This window comes from Eulemur rufifrons, chromosome 4, assembly GCF_041146395.1.
Source record: "Eulemur rufifrons isolate Redbay chromosome 4, OSU_ERuf_1, whole genome shotgun sequence".
In the NCBI taxonomy this organism is placed as follows: domain Eukaryota; kingdom Metazoa; phylum Chordata; class Mammalia; order Primates; family Lemuridae; genus Eulemur; species Eulemur rufifrons.
The window spans coordinates 14,343,122-14,355,461 of NC_090986.1; the positions used below are offsets into that span (position 1 = coordinate 14,343,122).

Genomic DNA, 12,340 nt, shown 5'->3' on the forward strand with positions numbered 1-12,340 from the left:
AATAATCTGTTGCTGCGCAAAGTGGTATTATTGTTTTCTTTTATTTATTCTCACGTTACTAATTATTTGGCCTAAGTTGACTGTTGGGGGGATGAGAACGTGTTTGGGGACAAGGAAATGGGGAGAAAAAGGGTGATTGGGCACAGTCCAGACCTATGATTAGAGTCACGTGGGACTGATGTAGCTACAGTTCAACTGGACAAATGCATTCTGTGCATTCAGATTATGAGTCCACTGAACACGTAGAAGCCACTTAGAACAGAAAGCGGTGACCTCTCATCCAGAGCTAACTTCTCATACATAGGAATCAGTATCTTTTCGGAAACGTTCTAGAAAGTGCTTTCAGTGACCTTTTTTTCTGACAAGACTTAAAGGAAATGGATATGCTATTAACAATTTTAAGGAGAATTCTAAAAAATATCATCCATGGATAACTGACTAATGGTGACTTTTATTTTATTGCCTTTGTGCAGCAAAATAGTGCTGATTGCAGACAAAAACTTATATTCTTAAATACTTTAGTATTATGTCTTTGCATCAAAGTGTCTGAATTAGATATATTTTTGCTGCTTTTTGTATGCTTGCATTTATGACTCTACAGAAATTTCTTATTTTCTACGTGATTTTACATGTTTTAATACCCCTCTTCCTGAATCATACATGGATACATTTTCCATTCTTCAGAAAGATTATTCTGGCTCTACACTAAAAGAGGAAGAAGAAGACTGTTTTCATTAGGCACAGAGAATCCCAGACAGCAGCAAACTGTACAATAGGATGGATCATTTTGCAATAGTTTTATAGATGTACTATATGCAAAACGCAAAGAGAAATCTACAGATAATTAGGAAATTTGTTTCTACTCTCATCCCTTTAGCTCCTCAGGAAGTTTCTTGTGCAAAGGTATACAATGAAACCAAATAAAACTTAGAGTTCTATTTTGGCTCCTTTTTCCAGAAACCGGAAAATTTTTTAGGTTTAAGAAAAAAATGATGATTATAAAATAGAAAATATAAATAGCTAATAAACATGGGCAACGATTACCTACCATTTTCAAAGTGATATTAATTTTAATAATAGTGATCTTCCAATTATCCCATCAATTTCAAGGGCTTAAAGAATACAGTAAAATTTCAAAAGCTCTGTAAGATTTCAGAGATATTGGGATGTAAGAAAAAAAAATCTAGTGTAACACAACTATTATGAATCTAGTTAAATTAATTAAAATTATTTCTAAACATTAAAAAAATCAATTAGTTTTAAAATGAGAATATCTCAAGCTATTTAGGATTCAGTGAATACAACTTCTATATCACACTGGAATGTTAATAAAACCTATTTAAAAACATAATTTGGCTTACTAAGCTTATAAATATTTATCACTTTTGACGTAGGAATTTCATTTATTGTGAGCGATACTGTAGAAACAATAAAGACCAACTGCTGAGAAATGGTCTCATGAATTCACTAACAGTAATCATGGAAAACCAGAAGTTATATAACGGCGACAAAAGAGGACACCAGTGTTTCTGTATGCTGTACCCTTTGCTGCTATTAACAGCATCATTTACAAAGACTTAATAATATTGTTTTAATGTTCAGAATAAAAGAAGAACATGGAAAAGTTGATGTGGTTCTCAGTTGTCTTCCAAATTGGTTGAGTAGATGAAACATGAAGTTATAATTCATGGAAATATGTGTAATTAGAAATGCAGAACTGCTCCAATGGTTGGCAGGACATTAGAATTTCCTCGCTGTGTGGGAATCCCCTGCCAAGTTAGTCTAGGAAAAACAATGCTAATATGGTGGAGTTGCTTTCATTTTGATTTGCTTCAAATTTTGGAGAAAGATACTGCTGGTCTCTGCTCTGGTATTTCTTTCTTAGCCTTTATTTTTTTTTCCTCTATCAGTGCCTCTTCACACCCAAAATTAGCTATGAGTCTTTGATTCACTCTGCCTTTCTTCATAACTTGTTAACTAAAAGCAGTAACTTCAATGACTAGAATTTATAGGCAGTAAGATTGAGCTGAAAAGAAGAGACCATTTAAACCCCCTAACATTTGAAGGCTAATGTAACACCCAAATTGAACAGTGGGAGCGTAAAATATAATTTGGTGCTGTGCTCTATACTTTGGAGTTCTTTGGAGAACTAACAGTATGTACATTTTAAAAAGATTCATAACCAAGTATTTGAAAGCACAAAGGAATGAGTAGGTTTGCTGCTTATTTGTGCTGATTTATTCCCGCCTACTGAATTGCAGCGTCTTATTTTCAGGGAAGCCTACTGACAGCAGCAGCAACAGGGGTGTTATCAACCTGCATGAACAATTCAACAAGCAAACTCCAACAGGGAAACATTATATTAGTACAACCTAGGAAAGACTGCTGCTGCACTGCACTCTGTTACGGAGGTGCCCACATTTCTTACAAACACACTGCAACTATTTAGATATAGCTTGTGCGTGTGTGTGTGTGTGTGTGTGTGTGTGTGTGTGGTGTATATCTTGGTCCGATTGTCAGAGAAACCATGAAAATATCATCTTTGTTCTTTTATGTGCCATCGGGTTGTAAGTCACATCATGATAACATTGATCCAGTCAGCACACATTTATTGTTCCAGCCCTCAAAGTCTTTATAGTCTAGCAGGGAATATAAGATTAACATAAAGTAACTTCAGTTAAGATAAAATGAGATAAATGTCAGAAGAGAGGCATACAACTCAAGAGTAGAGAAAAATTTCTCAAAAAGAGTGAAGAGTTGAAGAATGCACAGTTCTCATTGTTAGGCAAGGCTACCTTAAATACCTTATGTGTTAGCTGTGATGATGTCATTTGCAATATCCAGGGCTTGTTGCATTTCTTCATTATCCCTGTAGGAAGAAGAGTTTGTGGGTCAGGGTACACTGGAAGGGTGAACTACTTTTTTACCTGTTAATGATGTAAGTTCACATCTATAAGGCTGCAGTTGTTTGTACATCTACTGTTTTTACTAAGGTTAGTAGTCATTTTAGTCAAAAAATGATTTTATGATTATGGCTTCTGAAGGAGTCTGTTTTAAGGCAGTGCAGGTATCACATTTTTGTTTACTCCTTAACACTTTCCCCTCTCCTAACTTAACCTAAGAGGAAAGAGAAGTTAAACATATGTGCCTTCAGAAGGGGAATTTAGAGGAGAGTTTTTCTGATTTTATACTACCTTTCTGGATAAAAAGAGCTGGTCAGCATACTAAAGCCAGCAAAAAGAAGCAAGCTGCCAAAACTCAAATACTGGCTGAAAACATTTGGCCATTCTCTGCAAATTAATTATTTTAGTCATCCAACCATGTTATATTCTTGATCACTCAGAATTTAGAAATGTCCATTATTTAGTCTGCCACAAAGGCTATTGGCTTCAGTATGCCTTTACTACCCAGGTCTAGTTATCATATGTGGAGTAAAACTTAACAAAACCGAAGTGTGTTATTACAATCCTCTTTCCCCGGGACTCGGAAGAGAATATGAGGTCTGGGTGCCTATTTCCCACCAGGGGCCCATGCAATTGGATCAAGTCCTTATCTAGCATTTCTGGGCTCTCAGCCCACCAGATTTCCTGGTGGAAAATTGTGCTCATGATGGGAAGGCAGGCTCTCCAATCTGCAGTTGTATTTTTTTGCTCCCAGGAGTGGTAGTTTTTGATTCCATAGATACCCAGATGGAGTTTAGTTCATCAGTCAGTTAAGAGCTTTCTTCCACATATAGAGAGGGATCTTAGCAATGTCTACGTTTTGGGCTAGAGCACAGTGGGGGAGGGAAAGCAGAGAGGAACTATCATTTGGGGAGATCTGATGTAATACCATTTATACAAATTGCCAGCATGCAGTGAATATACTGTCAGTGGCAATTCTCATTATCATTATTATCAATCTTAGCACATTATATGTGTTATCCTATTCCATCTTTACAATAGTCTCATGAGGTAAGCATTATGATCCATTGTTTTTGAATAAGAAAACTGAGGCTCAAAAGCATAAGCATCTTAATCATGTCACCCATCTATTAACTGGAAGAGCTGGAATTTGAAACTTCATCTTCTTAGAGACAAAGCTCCTTTCCATTATGCCACAGATTTTACTGTCTACTAGAGCTTTTAAAAATAATAGCGCTATAAGACATTTTTTAAAAAAGACTTCTGGTATTGTGGCAGAAAAGTAACAGTATTTTCACTACCCTGCATCTAGCGTTTGGCTCCTTCTTTAATTCCTTCTTCATGCTCTTTCAGGAAATGAAAAAAGATCCATAGATATTTCTCTTGCCTCACAGTAAAACGTCATAGATTCTCCCTAGGGATGGCCTTTCCTAGAGTCATTGCAGGGTTCATCAGTGGCTGATACTACCACACGAGCTAGCATAATTAAGTGATATGGTGGCAAGACCAAATTCCTTATCATATATAGTCATGTGCACCATAGGGACATTTCAGTTAACGACAGCATGTATGGTGGTGGTTCCATAAGATTATAATGGAACTGGAAAAATCCCTATTGCCTAATGACTTCATAGCTTTCACAATACTGTACCACAGCACAATACCTTTCTATGTTTAAATACACAAATACCATTGTGTTACAGTTGCCTACAGTATTAAGAACAGTAACATACTGTATAGGTTTGTAGCCTGGGAACAATAGGCTATACCGTGTGGCATAGGTGTGTTGTAGGCTAGACCATCTAAGTTTGTGGAAGTGCATGCTATGATCTTCACACAATGACAAAATTGCCTAATGACACATTTCTCAGAAATGTATCCTTGTCATTAAGCAATGTATGACTGTATCTTCTATTTTCTTGCCCCCTTTTATGGAAAATAGATACATTTATAACCTAGGAACAAGTTTTAGTATCACATAATATTTAAATGTATCTAAATAAGTTAAGCATCACTAATGACCCTAGTAATTTTAATGATATTTCTATGAGTTTTTTTGTCATTGATTTATTTTCATTATGTAGATTAGAAATTAGTAAATATTATTTCCTTAGTTGTAAACTAATACAATATCCCTATTTTATCCTAATACTAATATACACCTCTTACTTTTTAGAAAAAAAATAATAGATATAAGATATATCACTGTTTTTTACTATTTGTATGTATTTTTTCAAAGATACAGCTAAATAAACTAAAAACTATCATTAGAAGGGGTTGTAATCTTCCATGTGACAAGATTCTGTCACTGCTTGAAGTTCAATGAGAAGACAAACTAAAAATTAAGCATTCTGAAAAAACAACAGCCTTCACAATTGTTATCATGAATTAACTCCCTTGAATATGGTGAGCCTGGAGTACCCATGGTAAAGCATAGGTGTTTTCTTTGATGGATGATAAAAGGAAAGTGGTTTTGCAGTGTGCTCCTATCCCTTCTGGAGTCTCTTACTTCACCCCAGGTCACTTAGGCTAGACAATTTAAAAATTTGGCATAATTCATGAATGAGTGATGTATTTAATGTTCCCAGGGCTTTTTTTATCCTAATCCTAATAGAAGAACTTATTAACCTAAAGAAATGGCCAATATTTCTAGAGTTGAGTGAAGATGCTTTTAATCCAGGTGTTTCTTCTTTTCCAGGGGCTGTTACTTCATGAATTTTTATATTAATTCATGAAATAGCACAATATATTTTCAAATAATGTTGCTCTCACTCCATACTTCTTACCTTTCACTGAACCTCTTAAAAGAATTAACTTGGGAAAATCAAGTTTCTTTCTATTGAATGGGTGGGCTATATGCAAATTTGTACACACACATCTTTATGGAGGAAGGATGAAAGATAAAACAAAGATTAAATCATTAGGACTTGTTACATATTCTATGTGTTCACATGTTTTTTGAAATAGATTTTTATTACTTTTACCTATTTATCATGGAAATGAAAGTAGGTAAAAGATAAGAAAGCTTCAAATTCACTGTTGAGAAAAGTAGGTCAGAATAAACAAATACCAGAAGGTACAGATTCTCCTACCTTCTGTAGCTGCTTGCACTTTTATGGAGGATACGTCCTAGATCTGTGTTGAGTAACCGTTTGGTGAACTTCTAAGGAAATGAGGAGAGAGTAGACCTATGCTGTAGCAATCATACCACTGCCCTGGCTCTTGCATAGAAAGAAGGACATATGCAACGCTACCTCTAAATCTGGGACAGCATGACTGTTCCCAGCGAGACTGCCCAAGCTGCTAGACAGTTTAGTTTTAGGAAGCTGATATATTTTTTCAAGTTTTCATCTTGTTCAGAGCATTGCCAGGAAATGAAAATCCCACTGTGTGTACTTGTACATCATGTAGATGTAAAGTCAAACGGAATTGAAATTAGTGCAAACCATATATGTGTATATGTGTGTGTGTGTACCATGTGTATATCGTTTTATATAGATGTATTCATATTTTAGTATATAGTGTATATAGTATATGTATAGTATGTAGTATATTTAGGATATACATAGTGTAAAGTATGTATTATGTATAGTATATAGTATATATAGCACAGTGTTCAAAATCAAGTGAAAAGAATCCGGACAAGTTTTATGATGAAGGATGAGTGAAGTTGCTCCCCAGGAGGCTGAGAAGCAGTTAAGATTGCTAGAAATGAGGGTAATAATATGTGAGGAGTTAATAACCTATGAGGAATAAGTCAGTTTACAGTAGCAGGACCCCTAGAACCATTCTTAATTTCTCTTCTCCTTGTTTGTTCTTTTTTTTTTTTTTTCTGGATTTTTTTTTTTTTTTTTGAGACAGAGTCTCTCTCTGTTGCCCAGGCTAGAGTGAGTGCCGTGGCGTCAGCCTAGCTCACAGCAACCTCAAACTCCTGAGCTCAAGCGATCCTCCTGTCTCAGCCTCCCAAGTAGCTGGGACTACAGGCATGCACCACCATGCCCGGCTAATTTTTTCTATATATATTTTTAGCTGTCCATATAATTTCTTTCTATTTTTAGTAGAGATGGGGTCTCGCTCTTGCTCAGGCTGGTCTCGAACTCCTGAGCTCAAACGATCCGCCCACCTCGGCCTCCCAGAGTGCTAGGATTACAGGCGTGAGCCACCGCGCCCGGCCTCCTTGTTTGTTCTTTATCATACAAATCCTGCATTTCCAAATCCAGACAGCCCTATGGAGAATTCTGTAGGGCAAAGGAGGCAGGAGAGAAAGGCTTTAAAGATTTTTAAAATTTACTATAGCATAAAAGAATATGTGGATTCTCAAGTACACTCTTCTCAACTATCACCACCAAAGCATAATGTTTTATTAAAAACTTATATAGGATATAAAGACTACTACTGAGAATGAATCATATAATTCAAATCATCTCTTTGTGAAGATACTGGATGCTTTCCACACCTTTCTGCAAAAATTCTTCCACAGTGTATTTTTTTTTTTTGAAAACAAATCAGCATACCAACTGCCTAAGAAAGACCACAGCAAAAATAATATTGCATCATGCTCTAATAATTCTCATTGCTGTAATTTATACTGTAGGAGCAGCTCTCATGCTCTTTCAACATTTTCTGCAGGCAGGACTCTCCCTGAGATGGACATTCCATTAGCATACATGTGAAGTGTGATGCTAAGCACTTCATCACTAGTCTGAGGCTGAAACCCAGAGGTAATTTGCGGTTTTTATATGCTATGTTGTCCCTAATTGTGCAGACTCCGAATCTGGGATTTCCACGCATGTTAGCCTACGGAGACGTCTGCCGCTTGGTTCCTGCAGTATCATTATCACTTATTTTAGACTCTATCATTCATTTCCTGAATTACAATAAAAGGTAAACTAAATGCTAATTCATTTGGAGATGGTTACCTGAGTTTATGCAATATTATTAGATACCCCCAAGACATTAAAGAAATAGGACATATTTTTTTGAAAAGCACATTGAAAATGATTTCCATACGATGTTTTAAAAATTGTTTCTGAGATGTCATAGATGAATACAAAGTAATACAGAATGTCTTCTAAGGAGAGCAAGTATTAGATTGGAACACTAGGAATTATTAGAGGTCATTTTAACTCCAGCCAATAATTAAATCAATGAACAAAGAAGTACTGAGAAAGCACTAAATCAAATTACAGTCCCAAATTTAATTTACATCATGGGTAAAATTTTTTTTTTTTTTTTTTTTAAAGCAGCTAACGTTAGTCACCACAAAAATGAAAACAAATTTGGGAACCAAAGTTTCTCTTATGGAGGCTACAACTGGGTTGTTACATACGAGGGTGTTTGTTGAGCCTGAATTCTGATGTGATATGCAAAATGTGAGAATTGCTTTCATATGTCAGCAACATTTTCAATAACTCTATGAAAAGAAATGACTTTACCTAAAGGAAAATAATGACAATAATAATAACAATAATGAGAAGATTCTTGACAGTAGGTCTGTACGTAGAAGCCTGCTTTATGGATATGCTTTCTACTTTTTCCTGGCATAGACAGATATTTGATCTTTCCAGGAGCCAATTTAGTAGCAAACGTAGAAAATTGATGTTGTAGAGATTATATTATTGATAGTCAACAGAAATAAGTTTTGATATATTGGCCAAGAGTTCTATAGATTTAGAAAATTTAATATATTTTGACTACATTGCATAAGAATACACAACAAATGACTACTGGTAGCTTGAGTCAGTTCTAGGCCTGTGTCCCCCAAAGTCCATCCAACTAATTAGACATGGCCAGATGCAGTTGCACAGTTCACATTAGTTTCATTCATTTAAAACTATTTTTTTAATTAAAAATGCATTAATACCTAATATTTTAAGAACAACTTTATACATTACATTTCCACATTTAGTTTTTCTCAGTAGCATTATAATGTATCACAGCAAAGAGTAGCATCCCATTATAAAACTCAGCTGAAGGAGGCAGTAGAAAAGGAGATTTGTGATAGGACAAATTAAGGTTTAGGTCACGGATTGGCAAACTTTTCTGTAAAGCATCAGATTGAATGTTTTAGACTTAGGTTTTGCAGGCATTGTATCGTCTGTGTCACATACTTTGTGTGTGGGTATGAGTGTGTTTTTATACAATTCTTTTAAAATATATAAAAAAAATTTCTTAGATAATTGCAGTACAAAAACAGACATATTCAGGCATGGGGCTGTAGGTTGCCAACCTGATCAAATTCTGTGTGTAGTCTAAAGAGTAAATGTTTTCTTTTCAAATGCTGTTTGGTGCATTCCCTAAGGAAGACTCATTTAAATTGCCATTCTCTGCCATGGTGAACAGGTATATTGAAGACGGGCAATTTCTTAATCTGAAGAATGTGTAGTCCAAATATCTTCTGATTGCATGTCCTTATTTTTTCTCTTATTGTAGCTTGTTCAATGGTGGGTGTCTTTTTGACCTATTGGCCATGAATCCTTTCCTTACCCTTGCACCTGACATCTCAGCTGCGCCAACTTCTGAAGAGGAGAATGGTCTCCCACTTTCAAACCAGGTTGTGCTGTTCAAAGAGGAAAATCTCTTCTGCCATTTCTTTGTGGCTGGAGTCTTCTTCCTCTCCAGGGTCATATGCTCATGAAATTATAGGAACTAGTGCGGGGAACAAGGACTGTAATAGATGCCTGGTGTAGGGCTCAAGGAAGCTCTTTATCTTTCCTTATTGTCCAATGGTATGCTCCTTAAACCAGAGTGTGGGGATGATTCCATTCAGGCTCTAAAGGGGTCTATTGCAGTTCCTAAATTCTGAAAACCTTCAGCCTATGGAACTCTCATGAGAATTGCCACAAGACTCAGAATTTTTTTTTTATGCAGACTTATTGGAATAACTCCTGGAATGTCAAATAAAGATATGGAAATAATGCATCTACCTATTTTAATCTTCTTAGATGGAACTTTTACAAGATTATTTTAGTTTGTTTCTTTATGCATATTATCACATTTATTTTTTTTCATGGCAAGCTGTGCCTCTGTCCTCTCTTTTAGCAAAAGACATACTGGTCTTAAGTCTGTGCCTTAAATATGCCATATTCTTTACTACCATGGGCAGTCTCTTGTATCGTTGAGACATTTATTTAGTTTTGCTCTGTCTGCCATGTTTGATAGTTCTAGAGACTCTGAAAGCTAGAACAAGCAGGGACAACAAAAGAAACTTCTGAATTATATTGTTAATAGAGCTGGAAAAGCTCTTCTTCAAAAATACAAGTTTTTGTGTACATTGTCTTTCTTTTCAATCAAAATCTTGAAGCTGGTGATTTGAAGAGTTAGTATCACTTCACAAATGAAACATACTCTGGGTTTTAGCAAGGTATTTTACTACATTGAAAAGAAAAAAATATAAAAATCAGGATTATGTTTTTTTCTTCTAGAAGATGACTTCTTTGTTTTTCTTTTTGTATTAAGCAACATTCTAGCAATACATATTATAGTTTACACCATGAAACAGGCATAACTTCCAAACTTGGAAAACTAAAAATGAAGAATTAGTAAAGCAAAACTTTCAAACTTTGGTAATAACAGATCTCAGAAGAGAAAAGCAACTGATGCAGAAGTGTTTGAAAATTGACGTTAAAAAATAATAGTCTTGAGTTTATTATTTAAAAAAATAAAAGAAACCAGCCTAGTATTTTCATCTTTAATTTTATGTGAGTGTGTTCTTTGTAGGCAATAGTATGTCTCTGCAAATTAATTGCAACCGTCTGTTTTCCTATGAAAAATGAATCTCTTATTGTCAACTTAAATTATTTAGCTTAAAACTTAACTTTGAACGTATATTTATCAATATGAAAATCAAATATTTGCGTGGAAAGTTAAGATATATTAATAAAAATAATATTTAAGAGCATTTGGGCTCTTTATAGTTTTTCATATTAAAATTAGACAAACTGGTAGTTAGATTATCTAATTAAATAAAGTTAGATAAAAGTTGTGAGCTGGAGGATACATATCAAAGATAAAACATTCAAAAGGATGCATGTGTTTCTGATCCAAACAACAAATATCTGTATCTTTCTCAAGCCCCAGGGAAACGAGAGTAAGCTGAGGGAAACAAAAGGAAAATCACCACCTATATTGGTTCCACTTTATTTAGAATAATTTTCTGTGAGGGCCAAATGGAAATTTAGAATTGTTTCATGGGAAACTCACTAAATCCAGCCCCTGAACTAATGCCACTTAATTGCCTATAGATTCAGGCTGAGAATTTTTATCTGGAAATTATATGATTGACATTATTCACTCTGCTGTTTAACCAACCTTCTTATACCTGTGTTGGACTAATATTTTTCTTCCTTCTCCACTGTTTACATGTGAACTATAAGGGCCAATTTTTTAAAAAAAGATGTTCATTAGGCCCTATTGATTTTAAAGTTTGAGTGTATTTATCCTCCTTGCATTTGTAGGTAATATATAATTTCCTACGTTTATATTCCTATATATAATATATATTCTTTTGTACAATCCATGAGAATTTTGCAGGACACAATATTATATATATTTATGTGATAAATACTAAAACAGTATATGATATGATATATATTTATATGTAGTACCATATGTATTCATATAGTATATTGTATAATATATATATATAAAACTATAGGTATGTATCTTAATATAGTATATTTCAGGTCTACATTGTTTTACTTGTACTGTGTGTAATACATGCTTAACTATAATAATTTAAATTGGTAATAAATTGTTAGGTGCTAATTGCTTGATTGAAATAAAAAATGATGGACTCATCCTTGTGTGTCCAGTGTGTTTCAGCAGCCTCCACAGTTTAACAGTGCAAAAATCAGTTTGCAAAACTTCCCTAGATTTGCTGAAGAAAAGCCTATAAAACATAGTATATCTTTGGTGTCTTTCTGTTCTTTTCTGCCAGTTCCCGCCCACTGTCTCATCAAAATCTTCTTTTCTTGACTGTAAACTGGGTGTTAAGTTATTTTCTAAGTGTTGGCTACAAAGAATTAACACCAGGGCATTCCTATTCCAATGGAGAACTCTTGACAGCCATACAAGTTAAACAGATAGTGGTAATACTGTGTTCATTCTTAACAGATGGGCCTGTTTTTTCCCTCCAACAAGTCATACATAGATGTGGCTGTTTACTCTACCTTCATATACACATTTGCAGTCAATGAGGAGGGCATCAAAGGCAATACATTCATGTCTCATCTGTAGAAAAAAATGTGACTATAATTAATTGATAAAGTCAGTTATGAAAGAAACTGTTTAAGATCAGTGAATTTTATGAGGAGAGTTTAGTTTTATACAAATGAAAATTAAATATGTTTTGACCATGTTTTTATTTTAAAAACTATACGATACCTATGTCTGCTTTTTTGTTTTTTTTATGATTTAATCACAGAAAATCGAAACCT

The 12,340-nt window shown here is 34.6% G+C and overlaps 1 protein-coding gene across 1 annotated transcript in view; it reads left to right on the plus strand.

The window, feature by feature from the left end:
* Positions 1-12,340, plus strand: part of NALF1 (NALCN channel auxiliary factor 1) — a 624,590-nt gene that overhangs the window by 109,963 nt on the left and 502,287 nt on the right. The window lies entirely within an intron of this gene.